Here is a 24754-nt window from a genome sequence, read left to right on the forward strand (position 1 = left end):
TAAAAAGGCAATAAAGTGATACAAAATACAAAAAATAAAAGCAAACTAACCTTTCTTTCACAGCAAAGTGTGGCAGAGTCTGGATGAGCCTTTCTGGTAAAGCTCTGAAATGTTTTATTTTACCCCTTAAATAGATGGTTTAGTTCCTAGCTCCACCCTCTCAGTTCACAAATGATTAACCTTAAGTGACCTCTTCTATCTTATGAATGAGCCCTTAATTGATCAGTTCGAATTTCTGCCTGACTCAAAAGAGACAGAGCTGTCGTCTCTTTTGAAGTTTTAATATGCAGTTAAAGCAGAATGCAAGTAAAACACAAGGTAAAGAAAACAAACCACAGTATTCAAAATATAAAAAGGCAATAAAGTAATACAAAATACAACAAGTAAAACCAAATTAATCTTTCCTTCACAGCAAAGTGCAACATAGTCTGGCTGAGCCTTTTTCAGAGGAAACTCAGTGCATTGCAAATAGATTTTATAGTGACTATTTTGGGTACAATATGCAAGCAGTAATTTTTAAAAGTGAAATTATGTGTGTGTGCACAAAACACTGAAACTGCTAAATACCGAATTTCAGATTGAAAATGAAATGGCAGAATGACCCCTGCTCCCCCCACACTCCCTGCAAATTAAATATACCAACTCCAAGATCACACTACATTGGGGAAACCAGCCAAAGGGTTACGTACAGTATCACCCATAAAGTATGCCCAATGAAGTGTAGATGTGACTCTTGCAAACTCAACAATGCAGTCTTTACATTTGTGCAAATTACAGATTCATGGTATACAATAAGCACTTTCTAAACTCTAATAGACTGATTCCACAATTTTACATTTTTAAGACTCTAGCTACCACTTTCTATAATGCAACTGCAGTACAGCTACACATATTTTCCAACAATGTTTTAAATTGCAAATGGGAAAATAATGCTTAAATAAATAGTGATAACATAATAGTAATGTAGCCTTTTATAGAAGCACTTCCTTACTTATTTTGTATAATGTTGTTGTATTCATGTTTTAGGTAGTTCCACCACAGTTAAACATAGTGTCCACTATTTTCCATAAGTACAAAGTACACATTTTTAAATGGATAGTACAGTACTTAAAGAGTTAAGCATAAGTAAATATCAGATTGTTCAACAACGTGCAATTCGTTCATTTAAACTTTTAGTGATTTGTGAATTCAGGTTCTTGGTCTTGATCATTTGCAATTCGATCATATGGTAATTCGAAATTTGAAAGTAGATCCATATACATATTCATACAGTATATATATGTGTGTGTTTGTGTGTGTGTGTGTGTGTGTGTGTGTGTGTGTGTGCATATATATATATATATATATATATATATATATATATATATATATATATATATATATATCTATTGTAGTGTTGGGTGGTAGGAAGAGAGGGTTGTCTGTGTACATGAGCAATTGCTGCATTGCCCTAGTATGCACAGATTCATCAGGTGGACAGGGGAAATCACCAGAAGCTGACCCTTGGACATGCCTGGTTTGGTGCTTTTTTTTTTTTTTTTGTAAAGTACAGGAGCTGTTTTCCCTTACCTTAACAATTTACTTTGCAATTATTGGCTGTTTAGTGCCTACAATTAATTTCTCCATATTAACAAGGAAAGTTGAGTGCTTTGTATAAGTTTAAGGCTTCCTAGTGCTTTCCAGCAGGTATTAGAGCAAGTTCAAGTCACAGGAATCCTTAAAGTAAGATGAAAAAATGCACACTGCAGTGTGCACTAGAGAAGATAGATGTGAAAGTAGGTAACTTTAGTTTTACCTGTTTAAAAAGTTAAGGTTTAGTGGAGAGTTACTATTTTTAAACAGCAAGATGGACTGAAAGGGGTGGTCACTTTTGTATTCTGGTACTATGGAATACAGCAGGATTGCAAAAAAATTTGAATTGTTGAAGGGGAGTGATTTCAAAAATGATATTTTTTTGATTACTCACACAAGCCAGTAAAAGCAGAGAGGAAATGAGATATATGGTCAAATTAACATAAGAGGCAGGCAACTAGAAAGACAGTGGTATTTAGCAAGACAACTGTAACTGGGTGGGAAATTTCTGCCTGACTCAGAAGAGACAGAGCTATGGTCTCTTTTGAAGTTTTAATATGCAGTTAAATTAGAATGCAAGTAAAACACAAGGTAAAGAAATCAAACCACAGTATTCAAAATATAAAAAGGTAATAAAGTATTACAAAATACAACAAATAAAAGCAAACCTACCTTTCCTTCATAGCAAAGTGCACCAGAGTCCGGATGAGCCTTTCTGGTAAAGCTCTGAAATGTTTTATTTTACCCCTTAAATAGAAGGTTTAGTTCCTAGCTCCACCCCCTCAGTTCATAAATGATTAACCATAGGTGACCTCTTCTATCTTATAAATGAGTCCTTAATTGATCAGTTGTAATTTCTGCCTGACTCAGAAGAGACAGAGCTGTGGTCTCTTTTGAAGTTTTAATACACAGTTAAAGCAGAATGCAAGTAAAACACAAGGTAAAGAAAACAAACCACAGTATTCAAAACATGAAAAGGCAATGAATTAATACAAAATACAACAAATAAAAGCAAACTAACCTTTCCTTCACATCAAAGTGTAGCAAAGTCTGGATGAGCCTTTCTGGTAAAGCTCTGAAATGTTTTATTTTACCCCTTAAATAGAAGGTTTAGTTCCTAGCTCCACCCCTCAGTTCACAAATGATTAACCTTAAGTGACCTCTTCTATCTTATGAATGAGTCCTTAATTGATAGGTTCTAATTTCTGGCTGACTCAGAAGAGACAGAGTTTTGGTCTCTTTTGAAGTTTTAGTATGCAGTTAAATCAGAATGCAAGTAAAACGCAAGGTAAAGAAAACAAACCACAGTATTCAAAATATAAAAAGGCAATAAAGTAATACAAAATACAACAAATAAAAGCAAACTAACCTTTCCTTCACAGCAAAGTGTGGCAGAGTCTGGATGAGCCTTTCTGGTAAAGCTCTGAAATGTTTTATTTTACCCATTAAAAAGAAGGTGTAGTTCCTAGCTCCACCCCTCAGTTCACAAATGATTAACCTTAAGTGACCTCTTCTATCTTATGAGTGAGTCCTTAATTGATAGGTTCTAATTTCTACCTGACTCAAAAGAGACAGGGCTTTGGTCTCTTTTGAAGTTTTAATATGCAGTTAAAGCAGAATGCAAGTAAAACACAAGGTAAAGAAAACAAACCACAGTATTCAAAATATAAAAAGGCAATAAAGTAATACAAAATAAAACAAATAAAAGCAAACTAACCTTTCCTTCACAGCAAAGTGTGGCAGAGTCTGGCTGAGCCTTTCTGGTAAAGCTCTGAAATGTTTTATTTACCCGTTAAATAGAAGGTTTAGTTCCTATCTCCACCCCCTCAGTTCACAAATGATTAACTTTGAGAGACCTCTTCTATCTTATGAATGAGTCTTAATTGATCAGTTCTAATTTCTGTCTGACTCAGAAGAGACAGAGCTGTGGTATCTTTTGAAGTTTTAATATGCAGTTAAAGCAGTATGCAAGTAAAACACAAGGTAAAGAAAACAAACCACAGTATTCAAATTATAAAAAGGCAATAAAGTAATACAAAATGCAACAAATAAAAGCAAATTAACCTTTCATTCACAACAAAGTGTAGCAGAGTCTGGCTGAGCCTTTCTGGTAAAGCTCTGAAATGTTTTATTTACCCCTTAAATAGAATGTTTAGTCCCTTACTCCACCCCTCAGTTCACAAATGATTAACCTTAAGTGACCTCTTCTATCTTATGAATGAGTCCTTAATTGATCAGTTTGAATTTGTGCCTGACTCAAAAGAGACAGAGCTTTGGTCTCTTTTGAAGTTTTAATATGCAGTTAAAGCAGAATGCAAGTAAAACACAAGGTAAAGAAAACAAACCACAGTATTCAAATTATAAAAAGGCAATAAAGTAATACAAAATACAACAAATAAAAGCAAACTAACCTTTCTTTCACAGCAAAGTGTAACATCATCTGGATGAGCCTTTTTCAGAGGGAAACTCGTTGCATTGGGCATTGCAAATAGATTTTATAGTGACTATTTTGGGTACGATATGCAAGCAGTACTTTTTAAAAGTGAAATTATGTGTGTGTGCACACTGAAACTGCTAAATACCGAATTTCAGATTGAAAATGAAATGGCAGAACCACCCCTGTTCCCCTCATACTCTATGCACATTAAATATACCAACTCCAAGATCACACTACATTGGGGAAACCAGCCACTGGGGTACGTACAGTATCACCCACTAAAGTATGCCCAATGAAGTGTAGCTGTGACTCTTGTAAACTCAACAATGCTGTCTTCACATCTGTGCAAATTATAGATTCATAGTATACAATAAGCACTTCCTAAACTCTAATAGACTGATTCCACAATTTTACATTTGTAAGACTCTAGCTACCACTTTCTGTAATGCAACTGCAGTACAGCTACACATATTATCCAACACTGTTTTTAATTGTAAATGGGAAAATAATGCTTAAATAAATAGCGATAACATAATAGTAATGTAGCCTTTTATAGAAGCACTTCCTTACTTATTTTGTATAACATTGTTGTATTCATGTTTTAGGTAGTTCCACCACAGTTGAGCATAGTGTCCAGTACTTAAAGAGTTAGGCATAAGTAAATATCAGAGTGTTCAACAACATGCAATTCGATCATTTAAACTTTTAGTGATTTGTGAATTCGGGTTTTCGGTCTTGGTCATTTGCAATTCGATCATATGGTAATTTGAAATTTGAAAGTAGATCCATATACATATACATGCAGTATATGTGTGTGTGTGTGTGTGTGTGTAGATATATATATATATATATATATATATATATATATATATATATATTTATTTATTTATCTATATATATATATATATAATATATTTATCATATACATGTATATACATATTATATATACACACACACACACATATATATATATATATATATATATATATATATATATATATATATATGAATATGTATATAGATATATACATATATATACATATATATAGATATATATTTATATATATATATATATATATATATATATATATATATATATATATACACATATATATATACATATATGTAGTCTATGTTCATGGGTACATATACCTCTGGATTCTCAAGCAGGCAATATGTCTGCATGCCATCCAGGCACAGCCTGCAGGGGCATGCACAAGTGCTCCTGCATTAATCCTGCACAAACTAAGCCCTGGTATTCAAATCACCCCATTTGCAGAAATCTATGCAAATGAGGTGATTTTGCAACCCAGGAAGCTTGCAACAGAAATTAACTTTTATTTTTTCTAGCCTATCTCGGCTGTTTAAGCATAGGGCAGCGGTGCACAAACGGAATCGGGGGGGATAACAAAATGAACATAAATTAAGCATTCTAACTAAAATCAGTATTCTGCCATGGAAGTCAATGGCAGGCAGAAGACAACATGGCCAGTGAGTTGTGGTTGCTAAGGGGGAGGCTCAGTGTGAGACGTGTAACTATGCATTAGCAGGCAATCCTATGCAAATGAGGGGAAGGATAGTGAATCCCAGTTTTCCCAGCATGTGTGTCAGGTCCCAACAGTGTAAGAGTAGGAATAATAAAGTAAGAAACAGCACCAAACCTACACCAACAGCATTTATTAACGAGAAAGAAATAAAACAAAATGTAAGCGCTTTCACAATTTTCACAATCGCTTCCTCAGACAGTAAAACATGATAAAATTATGATTTAAATATTCTAAGAGGCAAACAGCTGATGTGCTTTAATGCAAAGCAATTACAAATTTAAAGAGACAATATCAGAAACATAGTAAAAAATTTCAATGTAAAACACATAAATAGATGAATAAATAAAACAAGTATAATTTAATATACTATAATATTTAAAAGTCTAGTGTTTAAGGTGACGTGACTTTATAAAAGGTTTTAAGGATGTCATACCATTCAAACCTGGAAATTTCTCAGCATTGAAAAGCAAGATCCATTTTTAATCTGCAGCCTCTGTATGATTTTCTATATCACCTAGAAATTTAAATATATGAGTATGATCTGTCTGTTATATGTGGTTAGCCAAGGCACTGCTTTCTTTCTGGTTATTAATGTCCCTGTTGTGTTCTGGAATACAATCATTTAACATTCTATTGGTTTTCCCCCATAGAATGAATGACACACCTGGCAAAAACAAAAGTAAACTACATTTTTTGTGCGGCAATCAACATAACAAGTACTTCTAATATTAAAATGTCATGTGGATGTGTATATGTTGTATTAGTGTAAATATATGGGCATGAAGAGCAACACCTGCAGGGAAAGGTGCCAGTGCGCATGGAAGCAGGTGGTTTGCTAATACCAGTCTTATTGCAAAGATGCTGTTTCAAGGACATGTTATTTCTAAATTAAAAATGGGGGGCATTGCCAACTTTGTCTAAAACACCTGGTATTTCTTGTAGGATGCTCCAATGTTTCTTAGTAATAGACGCATAGTCATTAATGTCACTAGAAAATTGAAAAACAATTCTAAAATCATTCATTGGGGGGGCAGGGTCACATTCATGAGATGTATTGCTCAAATATGGTTTGCATCTACCACCTGTTTGAGTCCGTGCACTATCTATGGTTGTGGTGATCTCTTTGTTGGAGTAGCCTCTAGCTAAAAACTCATGCCGAAGAACTTCAAGTGCCACACAAGCTTCTACATCATTATTGTGGAGTCTGAGCACCCTGTAAACCTGCCCTTTCAACACATTTCTAGGTATGTGTTTTGGATGCATGCTATTTTTGTGTAGCAAAGCATTTTGTCTGGTTGGTTTCTTATAAATGCTACTACGCACCTGGTTCAATTCTGTTTTACTGATCAATACATCTAGGAAATTCAATTCAGTTCTAGAGCATTGATAAGTAAACCTCAAAAAGTCAGTCATGATATGCATATAATCTATGAAGTTATCTAGTTCAGATTCATCACCTCTCCACAACAAAAAATGTTATCCACAAAACGGACGTACCATAAGATGTGACCAAAGAATACATTATTGTCAGCTAATATAGAGGTCTGTTCCCAAGTTACTAATTCTAGATTGGTGTAGCTATTGGCACAAGTTGTGCCCATATCTACGCCAGTCTTTTGAAGAAAAAATTGATTTTCAAAAACAAAAATATTGTTCTCCAGTATGATTTCTAAAAGGCTGCAGATAAGTGAAATTTTTCCATTATCATAGCATCTATTCAAGCACAAAAATTCTTTCACTCTGTCTATTCCCCAAACATTGGGAATAGAAGTAAATAAAGATTCAATATCTAAAGACACAAATATAAAATCACAGTCAACAGTTGTCATTCTTCTCTGCAATCTCCCTAAAAAGAACTTTGTGTCTTTGAGAATCGTGTGACAACTGTCAAGCAGACTGTGCAGTTCACCCTCTATGTATATAGATAATGGTTCTGTACTCCAGCCAGCTCCAGATTCTATAGGTCTCATAGGAGGTATGTTATCATTTTTATGTAATTTAGGCAAGCCATATATCCTGGGCACTAGTGGAATTTTAATGTTAAAAAATCTGCACTTAAATCTGCACTTAAAGTTACATTTTAGTCGAATTTGATCGAAAGTTTGCTTGTTTGTTTGTTTAATTTAACTGTGGAGGCTGCCCACTAAAATGTGCTAGCCTGTGTAACTAATTTATCACTGTTTCTGCATTTTCTGTGTGTTTCTACCAAAAAAAACAAAAAAACAAAAAAAGAATCCTTGTTTTCCCGCCTTCCTCGACTAGTTTAGACCAGTTTACAGGCATTGCTGTATTCTGGGCTGTGGTGTAGTTCCTGTGTTGTCCATTACCTTACTTGGATAGAAGGAAGTTTCTTTGCTCACCAGTGGGAGTGGGGAGCCTTGAGCAGCCTACCTGTCCTTGGGGGAAGTGACCTCAGCACAAGAAGCTGTAGTAATTGGTTGTTTGGGACCATTTCTAGCTCTTTTGTAGTTCACTGTTTAAAATCCGCGTTTGCACGGCTTTGCACGGTTGTGCTCATAGTGCAGCGCCAGTTAAACAAGGTTAAACTTTTTCTGGCTCCGCCAAGTCTGCTCTTCAAATTTTCCCTTAAGGAAGCTCTACTCTTAGTATAACCAGACTACTTACTATATTATAAGCCTAGCACTTGTTCTCAGTACTTCTCTACTAAGTAAGCACTCTCGTACTAAGTAAAGCACTACATCTACTTACCACCCCTGTGAATATCCACTTCCCTTAAAGGTACAGCACTCCCTTATACAGTTCTAGCATGTCGAGTGGTAGATTACTGGTGTCGTCTCCAGTTCAGCTGGTCAATCTGGGTATCTTGAGTCAATGCTACAATTGTCTCATGTACACAGACAACCCTCTCCTCCTCCCAACAAACACAAATACATGTGAGAGATGCAACTATATAGCCAAACTGGAGGCTGAACTCTCTCAACTCAGGGCTGGCATGACCAGACAGGAGGAGATGGCAACCACACACACAACAATCCCAGTCCCACATAGACCTACCACAACTGCAAACCAAACACATAAAAACACAAAGACATACTCTGAGGCTCTAATAAATACTTACCAAAACAACAGAGGCTCCCAAAGCAGACATCCAAAAATCCACCACCTCAAAACAAAACACATGCAACACATACTTCAATAAATCAATGTGTCGACCAATCGCAGCCCTTAAGGCCAAACACCTTGCCTGATACACTAGTAATAGGTGACTCCATAGTCAGACACACTGATGTCCCACTGACCAGGCTGAACAAGGAGAAGGTGACTGTGAGCTGTCTATCGAGCTAGGATCCGCCACATAACACACGCACTCAGGTCACTCCAAAGCAAGTACAAATATGACTCCATCATTGTCCATGCTGGTGTGAATGACCTGAGACGTACCTCCCTGGACTACATGAAAACAGACATAGAGGAGCTCTCCGATTATGTAGCCCAGGCTGGTATGACCCTGACCCTGAGCAGCATCTTGCCCTCACCAAGAATGATACCACAATACAAAGACAAGATGATCAGCTTTAACAATTGGCTCAAGTACTGGTGTCATTCTATGGGGATCCAATGTCTGTCTGCCTGGGATGATATGTTGGACAAGCCACACTGCTTCGCAAGGGATGGCTTACACCTGTCACCACTGGGCTTCCGGATATTGGCTAAGGCTCTTGCCACCCCCATAGTGCCTTTTTTAGGCAAGGCTCAAAAGACAAACCCACCTCCTTAGAAAACAAAAATGGAAAAAAACTAAGGGTAATGCTGCTCAATGCCAGAAGTCTAAATCTCAAGATGCAGGCACTTGATGCACTCCTCAGCATGGAGAACATCGACGTCTGTGCAGTAACTGAAACCTGGCTCAAGGCTCCTGAGAGCACCCCAGCGCTACCAGGCTATACCTCGTATCATGCTTTTCGGCCCCAAAACCCGGGCCGAACCACAAAGGGAGGGGGAGTGTCCAATTCCATAAAGGATACCCACACCTCCAGGTTAGTAGCAACACATGAAGCAATCAGAGACCATACAGGTGCAACTAACCATAGGCAAAACTGCTATACAACTGGTAGCATGTTACAGACCACCCTCCCAATCTCAAGCACCCCACTCAGCCTTCCTGAAGACATTGGAGGATATGAATGTATCACAAAATACCATCATACTGGGAGACTTCAACTATCCAAACATAGATTGGGTACATTATTCTAGCCCTAATACCCTAGCCCAAAGGTTCCTGGAATTCATAAATTCAAATGCACTGGAACAACTAGTCACCTCTCCCACTAGGGGAGATAATATACTAGACCTGATCATCACAAACATGGGGACAAAATGCTCCACTCCGGAAGTATACCCCTCACTAGTGAGATCTGACCACAAACTAATCACCCTGGATATACATATCCCACCTCCACCCCCAGCACAAAAGACCACAGTGAAAAACTTCTCAAAAGCAGACTTCACTCTTCTTAAGACTGAGATGGTATCCTTTAAGCCCACTGGGCCAGTGGATACCACATCCCACAATGCCGAATCCTTCACAAATGCTTTCTATGGACATCTCCAAGAATGCATGGATCATGCAATCCCAAATAAATCCAAGTCCCTCTCCACCAAATGTAAGCATCCTGTCTGGTGGACCTCAGCCATAAACAAATTGTATAACAAAAGAAGGAAGCTACTGCACGTCAGAGAGAAATCCCATGAAGGGAAGACATCTCTGATCAACATTAGCAGAAAACTACGTTCTCTCATAAAAACATCCAAGGCATACTTTGAGAGAAAAATCGCTAAGGACACTAAAGATAACCACAAAGCCTTCTTCAGCTATGTTAGAAACCTGGTGGAAACCCTCAGATATGCTCAGAGTTGGTTCACAACAACAAAAAATACACTGAACCCACAGATATTGCTAACATTCTGGCTGACAGGTTCAGTGCAAATTTCTCCCTCCTTCACCCCAAAAGAAGAAATACTTATCCCAGCTGAATGTAATCTCCCTGTCATCTCAGATGTCCAAGTGAGAACCGCCCTAAACAAAGCAAAAAACACAGCATCAATGGGACCTGATGGTATCCCGGGGTGCGTGTTATGTGAACTCCAAGAGGAGCTAAACCCACACATAAAAATGCTATTTAACCTTAGCCTTACTTCGGGATATGTACCTGAACACTGGCGTACAGCAACAGTGGTCCCACTCTACAAGGGAGGTGCCTCTACAGACCCTGGAAACTACCGCCCCATAAGCTTAACTAGCCTGGTCTGCAAAGCTATGGAAAGAATCATTATGGAACTCATAAACAGAGACATAGGGGACCTACAGACACTTGACCCCACCCAGTTCGGCTTTGTAAAGAGCAGATCCTGCCTTTTAAACCTGGTTGACTTTTTCGAAACAGTCACTAGAGCCATTGATGAGGGCAAAGCAGTCCATACAGCATACCTGGACTTGACTAAGGCCTTCGACACAATACCCCACTCAGGCATCATAGATAAGCTAAACAGCTTAAAAGTAAACCCTTATGTCACTAGATGGGTTGCAAACTGGCTAAAGGACAGAACCCATAAAGTTAAAATCGCTGGAGCAATGTCAGACTCAAAGCCAGTCACAAGTGGTGTCCCACAGGAGTCTGTCCTGGGACCCCTCTTGTTCGGCATTTATTTCTCAGATGTTAAAGCAAACATGGGAGGGCTGTGGCTGACAAAGTTCGCAGATGACTGCAAACTAGGTGCCATAGTCGATACACCAGCAGACACACACATCCTACAAAAAGGCCTCACTGAAACGGACAACTGGTGCCGTAGTCACGGCCTTAAACTAAATGCCAAAAAATGTATAGTCATCCCTTTTGGAAAAAACAAAGTACCCACAAATTATCACATAGACAGCAACCCACTGAGTACGGAAAAAGTAATCAGAGACCTAGGGACCCAAGTAGACAGCGACTTCTCATTTGACACCCATGTTGCCAAAGTGGTTAGAAAAACATTCTACCTTGCACACCTCATCATGAAGGGATTCACATCCAGATCCAAGGATGTCATTGTACCCCTATATTCCTCCCTCATCAGACCCATGATTGAGTACAATTCCCCATTTGGTATGTACCTCACCCGGCATTTGCAACAGCTGGAGAGACCACCTCACCAAAAGAATCAAGGGTCTCCAACATATGTCTTATTCTGCCAGACTAAAGAAACTTCATCTCTATTCAGTAGCATACCGCCTGCTCAGAGGTGATCTCTGCCTGACGTACAAGGCTATGTCCAATCAGGATCTGATGGACATGCTCCATCTCAAAAAATCCAAATCCATCAGGACCACGAGAGCTAAAGACTTAAACCTCGGCACAAGTATGAATAGGACATGCTGGAGGGATAGGTTCATAACCCAGAGGCTTCCCATGCTTTGGAACAGGATCCCAGTTCGTATTAGGCAGAGCCCCTCACTGACTCTCTTCAAGAGAAATCTTGATGAGTGGATGGGAGATCGTAAGTTTACCCCAGGGGTCACATCTGTGTCACTGCTAGACAGGGGCACAGTAAACTAATTCTATTATATAAGGGGATCTTCAGTGTGTCACTACTAGACAGAGGCACAGTATTCTAGATTTATTCTGTACATTTTTGTACCATTTCATGGGGTGGCAAAAGCCACATCACTATGGCTAGGCTTACAAATGCCCCAGGGCAGATAGCCTAGTACTATACTATGAAACTATGAAACTATATAAAGTTTCATCAATCATATCAGTCATTAATAAATCAAAAATCAAGAAAGAAACGTTTTCCATTATTGCATTAACCATAACTTTGGTAATGTTTTGATAAGTATGGCAATCCTGTAATAAAACATTAATTTACTGTAAATATAGGTCTTTATCTAAGATAACAATGCCCCCTCCCTTGTCAGCTTGTTTAATCTCCACTGAATTAATGGCTTTCAATTCACTCAAGGCTCTATTATGCTCAACTGACATGTGAAACAAATCAATCTTAGTCTCTCTTGTAAACAGTTCTCTAAAATCAGTTTCGCAAACATTAACAAAAGATTGTATGGCAGGATGCATACTAGGTACAAATGTACTTGTTCTTTTATATTTGCTCAAGCCATCATTATTAGATGCAAACATATTCTTCAAAGAAAGATTCCTGCCTAATAATCTGAGATCTTTAAGTAATTCCGCATAATTAGCTTTCCTTGCAGGGATAAAAGACAGACCTTTGCTTAGGTGCTTGGTGCAAGCTTAGGAGTTAGGTGACATCATGGGGGTGTGTGTCAGGCATACTGTAAGTGGATTGGAGCCCTGTGGCTCAGCTGTGCTCCTAGCTTAGCACAGCTAAGCTAGGGGGTGTGTCTAAACCTGCCTAGCATTCTTTACAAAGCCTAAGCGGGTGTGCACACTGCGCACTGGTTTTAAAGGAAGAAAAAATAAGTTAAAACATCAAATAGCAGCACTGTGCACATCTGAGCACTCTGTTTGCGCTGAGTGCACCTGGGCTTAAATAGGAAGGCAATGGGAAGGAAAAACAGCAGTAGAAAGGTAATCAAGGAGAACTAGCTTAGCTGCCAGGTGAAATGCATCAGAATCGGCCAATTACAAAAGCAGCAGACCAGCCCAGCCCAGAACACTACTATAAACTAAGCAAACACCTTCCCCTCTGGTTTTTCCCACACTCTACACCACCAGTGTATACAAGCGGGGAAATTTTAACAAACAAACCTACAAAATGAGAAGGCCTGCAGCAGGCAACATAGAGCAACATGTGCAAGAGGCTGATGGTGGTGAGGATGTGAATGCTGTCAATCAACCCACAGTGAGAAGATGGAGAAGAGTGTACAGACCCAGAGTAACCTACCAGGGGCTACATGAGCTGGAGATAGTGAAGCACTATAGGGTGGACAGAGATCTCCTACAGCAAATTGTTGAGTTGTGCCGGCCACACCTGACACACCAAACTGACTGAGGGGAACCCATCCCAGTGGTACCAAGGTATGTGCAGGCCTAGGAATACTAGCCACACGTACCTCCCAAAGATCCACTGGGAATATCATGGGGATCTCACAGGCATCAGCATCCAGAGTATTCCACCAATTCCTGGATGTCATGATAGCACATGCCAGTGAGCATGTATATTTCCTCAACACCCGTGAGGTGTTGGCCAGCAATATGTGTCTCTTCCACCAAATAGTAGAATACCCTGAGGTAGTGGATGCTATATACTGTATGCACATAAGCATCAAAGCACCACCTGGTGATCAGGGGCATCCCCTCTATCAACTGCCTGGTCGTATGTGATGCCCAGGGCATTATAATGAATGTGTGTGCTAGCTGCCCTGGAAGCTATGACGATTCCCACATATGGCATCTGATGCAGCTGTCCCAGAGATTTGCCAAAGAGGACATCCCCTACGGTCACCTAGTGGGGGATGCTGATTACACACTGGAGCCGTGGCTGATGACACCCATCAGAAATGTACACACACCTGAACAAGAACGCCATAATGAGGCAGATGCACAGATGAGACTTATAATAGATCATGTGTTTGGGATGCTTAGGTCATGGTTCCGGTGTCTGGACACATCCAGTGGAGCCTTGCAGTACTCACCAGCTACATGTACCCAGATTGTTATATGTGCCATGCTACACAATATGATCCAGCAGAAACAGCTGCAGCAGGAACAGCATGAGGCAGGGCCACACATCCCCCCACCAATGCCAAGGCCTGCACAGGCACAGAGTGACTCAGAGGAGGAACAACCTGAAACTGCCCCAGTAGGCAGATGGAGGCATGCCCAGTATGCTGAGGCTGCAGCAAAGAGACAACGCATAGCACATACACTGACACAGTAGGGACCCAGGGGAATGACACCTCTCTCTGACTCGCACATACAGTAAAAGGGATGCTAAACATGACACTACCTGTGTTCAACCATGTATAGGGAGTGTACTATGTGCATTCGACATAGGCAGCCCTCCAGCACCATCTGAAAGTCTGGCGCACTCTCAAGGTAAGTCAATCAACCTACCGATTGCAAAATGGAGTAGAATGTGTCGTTACCTATATCTATGGTATGGATGTGAGCATGCAAGGGAATTGGGTGGCAGAATGTTATGGCAGCAGACAGTAGACACCCATAGTGGTGCTGTAACATCTGTAACACATACTGGAGTCACCATAGTAGCCAGTACTACACAGAGTGACAAAACCCACTTCAGGAAATGTACTGAGTGACATGAGTGTCCATATGATCCACACATGCCAATCAGGGAGGTTCACATACCCAACAACAATCTCAGCCAGCATGACATGTGTAGACAAACCCAAACAGAGCCTGTGCTATAGCCCCTGAATGATGGCTATGGTTAACCTCCCCCCCAGGCCTACACAGACAGACTACAGCAGGACAGGCAGTGGGATGTTAGTCCTGAAGGGTAGGAAGTCAGACAATAAAATGTAGGGCAACCAAAACTACAATCTGTAGTACACTGGTATGCCTCTAGTCAGCATGATAGATAACAATACAGAATGAAATGGAGTACCTGACATACCAGTACAGTCATAGAAAATGTGTACAAGTGTCAGGTGTGTCCCCCATCCTATGTAGTAATGTATTAACAGTCAGGTATGCCCCCCACTCCTGTGTAGAACTGTAGAAACAGACAGGTGTGCCCCCCATGTAGTAATGTAATAACAGTCAGGTATGCCCCCCATCCTGTGTAGAAATGTAGAAATAGTCAGATGAGCCCCCCCCCACCCTACGTTATAATGTAATAACAGTCAGGTGTGCCCCCCCAACCCTGTGTAAAAATGAAGAAATAGACAGGTGTGCCTCCCCCATCCTATGTAGTAATGTAATAACAGTCAGGTGTGTCCCCCATCCTGTGTAGAAATGTAGAAATAGTCAGGTGAGTTCCCCCACCCTACATAGGAATGTATTAACAGTCAGGTGTGCCCCCCAACCCTGTGTAGAAATGTACAAATAGACAGGTGTGCCCTCCCATTCTGTGTAGAAATGTAGAAATATTCAGCTGAGGGCCCCCCATCCTATGCAGAAATGTAGGAACAGTCAATGCCAAATGCTTGATGGATACTCTGCAGAAACAACATGCCACCTGTCGGTGTACAACACAAAGGTTAGCACTTCAGTACAAACTACCTGGACTTGATCCACGCATTAAATACAGATGAGCATACTGGGCATGCTCACACACTTAGAAGGCAATGTCAATCAACAACATACTGAAATGTCATACTAGGCATGCTCACACACTTAAACACATGAATGCCATGTCTGCAAACACCAGTGGACCAGACATATCTGGCAGTCACAGTTGTTAGTGCAGACACTCGTCAGTATGCACCACTCATGCCTTGCACACACAGTGGATAGGAATACAGACATATATGTAAGGACAACACACTATAATAAGCCAAAGGTAGACGTACATAAATGTTTGGAAGAGGGTGACTGTGACAAGGAGCAATCAAGGCCTGTCCCACCCAGCACACAGCCAAGGGCCCCAACCACATGAGGCTCATATGTCACTCACTGCAGATACTAGCCACCAGTATCTGTCAGCATTACAAACTATGTGGTGCACGTGCCAGCTGTGCAACATGACTGTACAAGGAAGTAGTCATCTAGCAGCTGTATACACGTACCTGTGAAATATGACTCTATGTGTGCCTGCATGTGGCATGTCAACCTCTAGATTAATGGGTTATGGCCCATGCACACACACTGCCCTCCCCATAGCTCTACTATGACAAGCCTGCTGTGGTCATCCACTGTGAAATACACCTTTGGGAGAATTGTAGCCCAGTAATCTCCATGGTGCATCCCATAACTTTGTACTGCTGTAGTGGGATAAATTAGCTAAGTAGCTGTTCTAATCCCAGACTTGGCAAATGTTTGTGTGTCTGTCTGACTCTGGCTGTGTAGAGAGCAATGCTTTTTAGGGTAGTCACACTCCCTGCAATTCAAATGCTCAACTTTGGCAAGGCTGCTGATGTCATCCACCTAGAAATACACTTCTGGGAAAAAAAGCAGCCCAGTAATCTCTGTAGTGTATCCTGTAACTGTGTACGACTGTAGTGTAATATAGAACCCTGGTAGGGTTCTATTCCTACCCATGGCAGTTCTGGATGTTTTGTGTGTGTTTCAATGTCTGTATAGGGAGCAATGCATTTTAGGCTAGTCACACTCAATACATTTCAAATGTCCTACTTTGGCAATCCTGCTGATGGCATTCATTGTGAAATATACATTTGAGGAAAGAGTTCTCAAGTAATCCCTGTTGTGAGTCCTATAACAGCTCCATGCTGTAGTGTAATATAGACCTCTGTTAGGGGATCTATAGCCCCACATGTTGGTTGTGGATATTTTGTGTGTGTTTCAATGTCTGTGTAGGGAGCAATACATTTTAGTCTAGCCGCACTCACTACAATTTGAATGTCCTACTTTGCCAATCCTGCTGATGTCATCCAATGTGATATACACCTTTGGGGAAAGAGTACTCCAGTAATCTCTGTGGTGCATACTCTAACTGCATAGAGCTGTAGTGTAATAAACTAGTTAGGTAGTGTTTCCACTCCCAGACATTACAGGTGTGTGTGTGAGACACCTGGGTTCACTGTGGAGTGGGTTTTGCAAATTTCTTATGTGGTGGTCCTAGTATATATATCACAAGGTCCACCATACAGGGATAACAGATGTGAAATAGCCAGGAGGCCAGGGTGCAAATCCATTCCCATATGTGACATCAAGGCCAGGCAATCACAGTTAGAAACCCCAGTATTACTCAGAGCACACTCTCAACCCATGTCTCATACACATACACAGATGTCTAGGCAACAGCCAATATGTGGGTAGTAGACTGCATATTGGCCACTGATAGTAATCATGGAGTGACTGCAGTGGGCTACAGATGGCATGGCACCCTGTCCATCTGTCCAATAGGCACATACATGCAGACAGTGCACCTTCCCCATGTTCCCCATTGGCACATCTGAAAAACCTGTGGTGCCATCACATGTGACCCACAAAGGACATACCATGCCTGAAAACATGCTCTGTATGGACAGATAAAACTAACACAAGGGAATGCCGGAAGCATGCTATCAATGTAGGTGCAGGATAAACCTGCTGTCCATTACCAGTTCCCACTACAGGTGGTCAAGACTGGCATGTCTGATGATAATCTGTGTACACAACATGGGCCAGACACCCCAGGTATAGTTCCACATGTCACTTTACATGCATGTGGGAGGTGTGCACATCCCAGACACCATCCATGTCATGGACTAAGGGACACATGCATGGCAAGCGATGACCATTATCATGTGGCTTGATGCCAAGGTATACCCATCACCTAGCCTTGTATAGCCAACTGGCACAGTTGACCACCACACACCAGTGCGGAAATGCACCCATGCATGTCAGTACTGGCACCCTGTGTATTTGTGTGTGTTGTATGATGCATATGATCACATCCACACTCACTACAATCCCCATTGGTATTTTGAAGCATGCTGTCTGATGTCAGACACCTCCCTATACCCTTTGCCCATATCAGCTCTGTATGACCCCTGTGGTGCATGTGACACCTGCACAGTAATGTGTTGTGGCAATCTCACTAGTGATGGGTTGTATTCCTGGCCCTGCCAAGTGTGTCAGTGTGTGTGCATCCCTGTGAGAATGCGGCTTTGTTGATGTAGACAGGCATGTGTATTATGCCTACCATATAGCTACCATATCCCTGTTGCAGATATCACTCACCATCACATATACATTCTGAGGGCTCCACAACATGTAACCTATGTGATGCATCCAATAACTGCATAGAAATGTGATAGCACTACATAGTCTTCAGGGGTTTGATACCCTGTGCTTGTAGGTGTGTGATGCAAACATGCTTAAGTTTTACTCTCCCACCCCTCCCTATCTTGTCTTTGCCTCTGTCTGCCTCTCTCACTCCCTCTCTGATGGATGTGGAGACCTACGCCTGCTTTACTTAGGGCAGCAACATGTGTATTTTAAGCTGATGGCTTCTGCATGAATTGCGGCCCTCCCCTAGCTGATTGCTTGTGGAACAGCTGTTGTAACATTCCCATAGCCAATTGCATAGAAACACACTCCAATATCTAGGAACATTATGTTGGTGTTGGCCCTTTTCATTCACTGTGAGCAGAAACTAGGTCTGTTATTTGGCAAACAGCATCTCAGATGGATTGGGGATTTACCTCTGACAACATACGCTGTGGAAACAGGGCATCACACAGGAGGGGGATGTGCCTGACCTGACTACAGACTTTAAGTGCTGCTATACAGCATTTAGAGTAATGTTGGTTTAGCAGTGTGTGTGTGGATATGGCTGTCCTACATGTTTTAATACATGCCATGTCAGTTCTATGTTTATGAGGAATCCCCATCTGTAGGGTCATCTGCAGACTGGGCAGTGTGTTGTGCCTTTGGTTTCATGTGTTACCCACAGAGCATCTATCTGTGAACTGCAGAAGGTAGTATGAGGATTGCAGTCTGTAGATGGTGAAAGCCATGACAGTTAATGACTTCATTTCCCTCATAGGACATACGTTGCAACAAACCCTGTTACAACAGTAACTGTATAAGGTTATCACAGCAACATGTCAATACTGGCCCTGTGTATGTGCTTCCAGCCACAACTCTGCCAACCTTTGTACATATGTCGTGCATTAAGAGGTGCATATGTGCTGTACACCATCATTAGTGTCATCATATCTGATAACAAGCCAGTGAGATATCAGACTGCTGCACATGTTACATACAGTAGGGGTTACATTTGATGACATAACCAGGACATTCTGTGGTTGTCTGTACAGTAACGAGGTCTGTGTACTTATGGTGAATGTCGACAGTGTGTGTATTGTTAATATGTACTTTAGCCTGTGTACAGACTGTGGTAGATGTCATTGTTCTAGGTTACATGCTGCTCCACTGTATGTTCCCGTATTGGCTTACATGTTTGTAGGGCCATACACACACATGTCCCATACCACAGTCAGCCATCAGACCAAACTGTGGAGCAGCCCAGTATATGCAGGGTTAGTCTGTGAGTGGCACATATGAGTGTGGTGTTGAACAGATAATCTATATACTGTAATATTATGCTAGCTTACCATATGTGGCTGTGGCTGTGTTCACAGTGGTTGTGGTTATGCACTTTTACACAGGTGTATCTTACCCAGTGCTGTGACATGCCTGTAGAGCCTGCTATATATGCAGGTACACGTGCATTCCCCCATAGGAGATGTAGGCCAGTGTTGAGCCAGTCTGGTTGTAGCCTGCACAGTGCATTGTTACATGCCTAGCAGCTTAGTGTACTTACCCAGTGAGATGTCATGTGCAGATACTTGCCAGATGTACTGCTGCCAGGCCTCCCTTAACAGTCATGTATGTCAGACAGAGCAGTGGGATGCTGTACAGATGTATGTCAATATCTAGTGGGTAGTATGTGGCCATGGCACCCCTGTACCAGCAGTTATTATGTATCAGGCCAGACAGGGGTGTGTGAATGCATAACTTATGGTGGCATATGTATACCAGTAGTTATGTGTTATACCCATCTACATGGCTGTTAACATCCATATTGCCAGGCATGGTACACATTTTGCACTAAGGGGTTCTGTGTATACCTCTGGACTGTACAGAGTGTGTCAGAATGTCCACATAAAAAAATTATTTTCCAGGTGTTCCAGACACCTCGTTGTAACCAAGTAATTCCAAAAAATCAGTAGACCATAAGACATGAATAAAAACCTTTTAATTGTGAGTGCTTTCGTTCACATAAGGTAAATGAACTTCTTCAGACAATAAAAGGATTGCAATTAAGTGCTTAAATATGTTTGTCAATTAATGACATCACAAACCCACCCATTAAAATAGTAGCATGTGATTTTTAAGTCAAATACAATTTCCTACATATTAAAGTTACAAACTGCTATTAAACATAATATTCCAAAATACTTTTTCATGAATATAAAACTGAAATGAAATACTTACTGTCATACCTCACATAAATGCTTACATATTACTTATCTCAATAGTGATTTTAATTATAAAATACATTTTAAAGAGCAGTAGTCATTGAGTCCCGGGTATGAATGTGCATTGAACCTCAGTTGCCATAAGAGCTCCTGTTCTTCCAATTTAATAGTCCACGGGCCTCCTCTAATATTCGGTACTACCTGCTCAATAATAAAGTATTTGAAATGATAGCTAGGTTCATCTATAATATGTTTAGCCAAAGCATTTGTGCTATTCTGTTTACTGATACTGTATTGGTTTTTGTATATCCTTTGTTTAAAGTGTCTTTCTGTTTTCCCTACGTAAAAACAAATACATGATTGACACTGTGCTAGATAGACTACTCCTTTTGCATTGCAGTCATATCTACCTGCTAGTGTATATTGTTCATCTGAGATGGTAAATGTTGTTGTTGTCAAGATGAATTTACAGTAGGGACATCTACTGCAAATGTTCATACCCTTATTAGGTATATAGGGTTTTAAATTCCTCCAAAATTGATTTTATATTAGGTCTTCTCCAATATGTTATTTTAGGTTTAGACATTAATTTGGTCCTGAGAGTTACATCTTCATTAATCAGGGCCCAATTTTTGTTTAATATGTCTCTCAATGTGCTTGCATCCTTAGAAAATACTGTTATGAAGCTAACATTAAATTCATTCTCCACTAAGGGACTTAAAGTTGTTATACTAACATTCAAATTGTTATTAAATTCAAAAATGTTCCTATTCAAAATGGGTTTGAAATGGCCTGTCGTCCTCTTTCTCTCAACCTCCATTATGATAACATCCAAATAATTTGGTGGATATCCACGTTTAATGAACATATTCCTCAAAGTTTGACACTCACTGTCAAGATCCTGGTTAAGTGAACTCATTCTGCCGGCTCTTACGAGCTGCCCCTTCACTACAGCTCTTTTTTGGTACAGGGGGTGGTTGCTGGTGAAATATAAGAAGTCATTGGAATATGTAGGTTTTCTGTAAATATGGGCTATGTTCCTATTATTAGTGCTGTCTTTGTTAAGCATTACATCTAAAAACGTCATTTTTTGTTTACCAAACTGGAAGGTGAACTTCAAAAAGGATGTCATGCGAGACATTTCTTCTAACAAACCATTAACTTCCTGAAGATCGCCTTTTATTAACAAAAACATATCACCTAGGTATCGTGTATGCCATCTCACATTGTTCTTAAAAAGGGGGTTGGAAAACAAAAAAGTTCTTCTCCCAGAAAGCCATGACACTGTTTGTGAAGCTGGCCTTGCATGGTGACCCCATGGCAATTCCACTTTACTGTAGATAGTAATTCTTGTTAAATAGAAAAAAAGTTGTTCCCTAAAATTAATTCTAACAAATCCTCAATTAAATTTAGTTCATCACTATGTACACCTTTGTCCAACAAGGATTCTATTACCCAACTAATGCCCAAAGATTGTGGAATGGCGGTATATAGACCCTTGACATCTATTGTCAGGAAATTATATTCTGGATTGAATTTCACTTCGTCTAATGCCTGTAGAAAGCCCCATGAATCCTTACATATCTGGGATTCGGTAAGTAAGTGCTTCTTTAAGAACCCACCTACCATTTTTGCACAGGCATACGTAAATCTGTTTCTACCATCCGCAATGGGTCTAAGTGGGGGCTTTTCCAAATCCTTGTGGATTTTAGGAATTCCGACTATAATAGTTGTTAGAGGGGCAGCCATTGTTAGAAAATTACACGTCAAGGCTAATTCTACCTTCTAAGAACATGTCATTGATGGTATTCTTAACTTTCAAATCTGCTTTATTCAATTCATTAATAGCTACTATTTCATAGGGTTAACTATTTAACATCCCGGACATCCTAGAATTATAATCACTTTCTTCCATAAAAATCAAGCCCCCACCTTTGTCAGGTCACATAACTCGGATATTCAACAGTTTTAACTCAATAAAGTATTGCATTTGAGAATACTGTAAATTAACATTATGCTGTTTACTAACTGATCTAAGTAATGCATTCCTGATGTCCATTTCACAAAGCTTTTCAAAAATACCAAAAATTGTATGCAATGGGGGATTAAATAGATTGGAAATTCTAAGTCACTGGTGTCTAAGAAAGTCCAGTCTAAGAAAAAAGCAGGGGTATTGAGCCATTCTTGTAAATTAGGTATATCATCTATGGCTCCCCAAGCAGCATTCACAGTCTCACTATTAACAATACCACGATTGCTATTACGGTGACTGCTTTCTTCAATATTATAAGGAATTGCAGAGTTAGAAGCCATAGAAACATTAGCACAGGAAAGATTCAATTGAATGGACTTACTAGAACCCAAAGGGGGAGGTCCGGATGGTGGGTTTTCTCTATTGCCAACGTGAGTGTTAATTCTTCAGGCAAGATCATTCACTCGATATGAAAGTTGTTCAACTGATGCTGTAAGATTCCTGATAGCATTGGTTTCAGTTGTAGTACTATCAGTTGGAGTAAACAATGACTGTGAGTTGCCACTTCCCTCCTGTTCCATCACATAAACAACAGCCCCAACTCAGAAAGGCTGAAAATGAAAAAAAATCCACATATATTGGCCAATATCTCTGCTGCAGTCCATAGGGGCATGACGTGCTAGCAGCGGTTTGGTATCCTGTCACCCAGTCTGTCTTTACTCTTGTACAATTTGAAGGGCTTGGCCTGGACAGCAACAGTTGTGAACCTTTCCAGGCTACTGTATTAGTATAAATGTTTCACAGTTGCATTACTCTGTTCATATGGATTTCAGTGTCTGAACAGCTATATGACATGGCATATAGAACTGTAACAGTACACAAATAAAGGTTTTCCATTTCTACAAACCTGTGTGTGGTGTTTTTTCCTATGACCTCTTTGTGGGTATATTTTGCAGGCAATGATTGTCATTTGTATGGGTGGCCCATACAGTGTCCAGCTGTTCAGGTGTGAACTGTAGGCATAGTGGCTGTTCCATATTGTGTGCACCTTCTGCATATGTATCTTACTGTACACACACACACACACACACACACACACACATCTATATATATATATATATATATATATATATATATATATATATATATATATATATATCTGTATCTGCATATATGTGTCTGTGTATATGTATCCTGGGGATGTTACTAGCTTCCACATTTTACATTTCCTATGAGAGCCAGACTGTACTGCATGATATGTTACCAATACCAGCCTAACATCATACAGTTGGGATGTGGTACTGTTAACATCATGTGCCCATGTCATGTCAGTTCCTGGTTATGGGATGTGCAACACTTGGTAGTGTATTGCAGGGCGGACATGTTTGGCTGTGTGGGGGGGTTGCTTATTCGTACAAGATGTATATTGTTTGGGGCCTCTCAACCCCATTAACGGTGCAAGTGGACATATTTGTTCTTGATAGTCTACTTTTGCTATCTACAGATGTATAGTCATGTATATATATATGTATATCTGCTTACATATATATATAACTATGTCCGTATATACCTACATAGATATATATCTGCGTACATATATGTAACTTGCTGTGTATATGTAGACATATAGGTGCAGACATATATATGTGTCAATGCAGGCATTTGCATGTATATATGTTCATATATATTTATATATATGTATATATTTATATATATATATATATATATATATATATATATATATATATATATATATATATATATAGATATGTTGCTTCTGTTTAGATATTAATATAGTTACACACACACATACATCTAGATGTTGGTATACATTCTCTGTACTGTTGCATGACTGGGCTGGATGATATGTTTCTGAAAACATCAGATTTATGTATATCTGTCATGGCTTAGTAGTAAGTCACTTTGTCTATGGTGTGGAGGGCCCTGGGTTTGAGCCTTGCAGAGACTGTTTATTTTGTTGCTGGGCAGAACACGGGCCATTTGACACAGAGTGATTAAGGCACTTTAAAGCAGTTGAAAGTGGGTTTGCATGGGTTTGCACGGAGGTAAGCACTGCTAACTTCCAGTTACAGTTTCTTATACTCACTTAGCTTTGAAATTGCTTAATCTGTGTAGGCAGTGCTTACCCCCGCGCAAACAGGCTTAGACCAGCTTACTGCTGCTTAAAA

This window comes from Protopterus annectens, chromosome 7.part0 (genome assembly GCF_019279795.1).
Source record: "Protopterus annectens isolate FY-2018-M chromosome 7.part0, PAN1.0, whole genome shotgun sequence".
In the NCBI taxonomy this organism is placed as follows: domain Eukaryota; kingdom Metazoa; phylum Chordata; order Ceratodontiformes; family Protopteridae; genus Protopterus; species Protopterus annectens.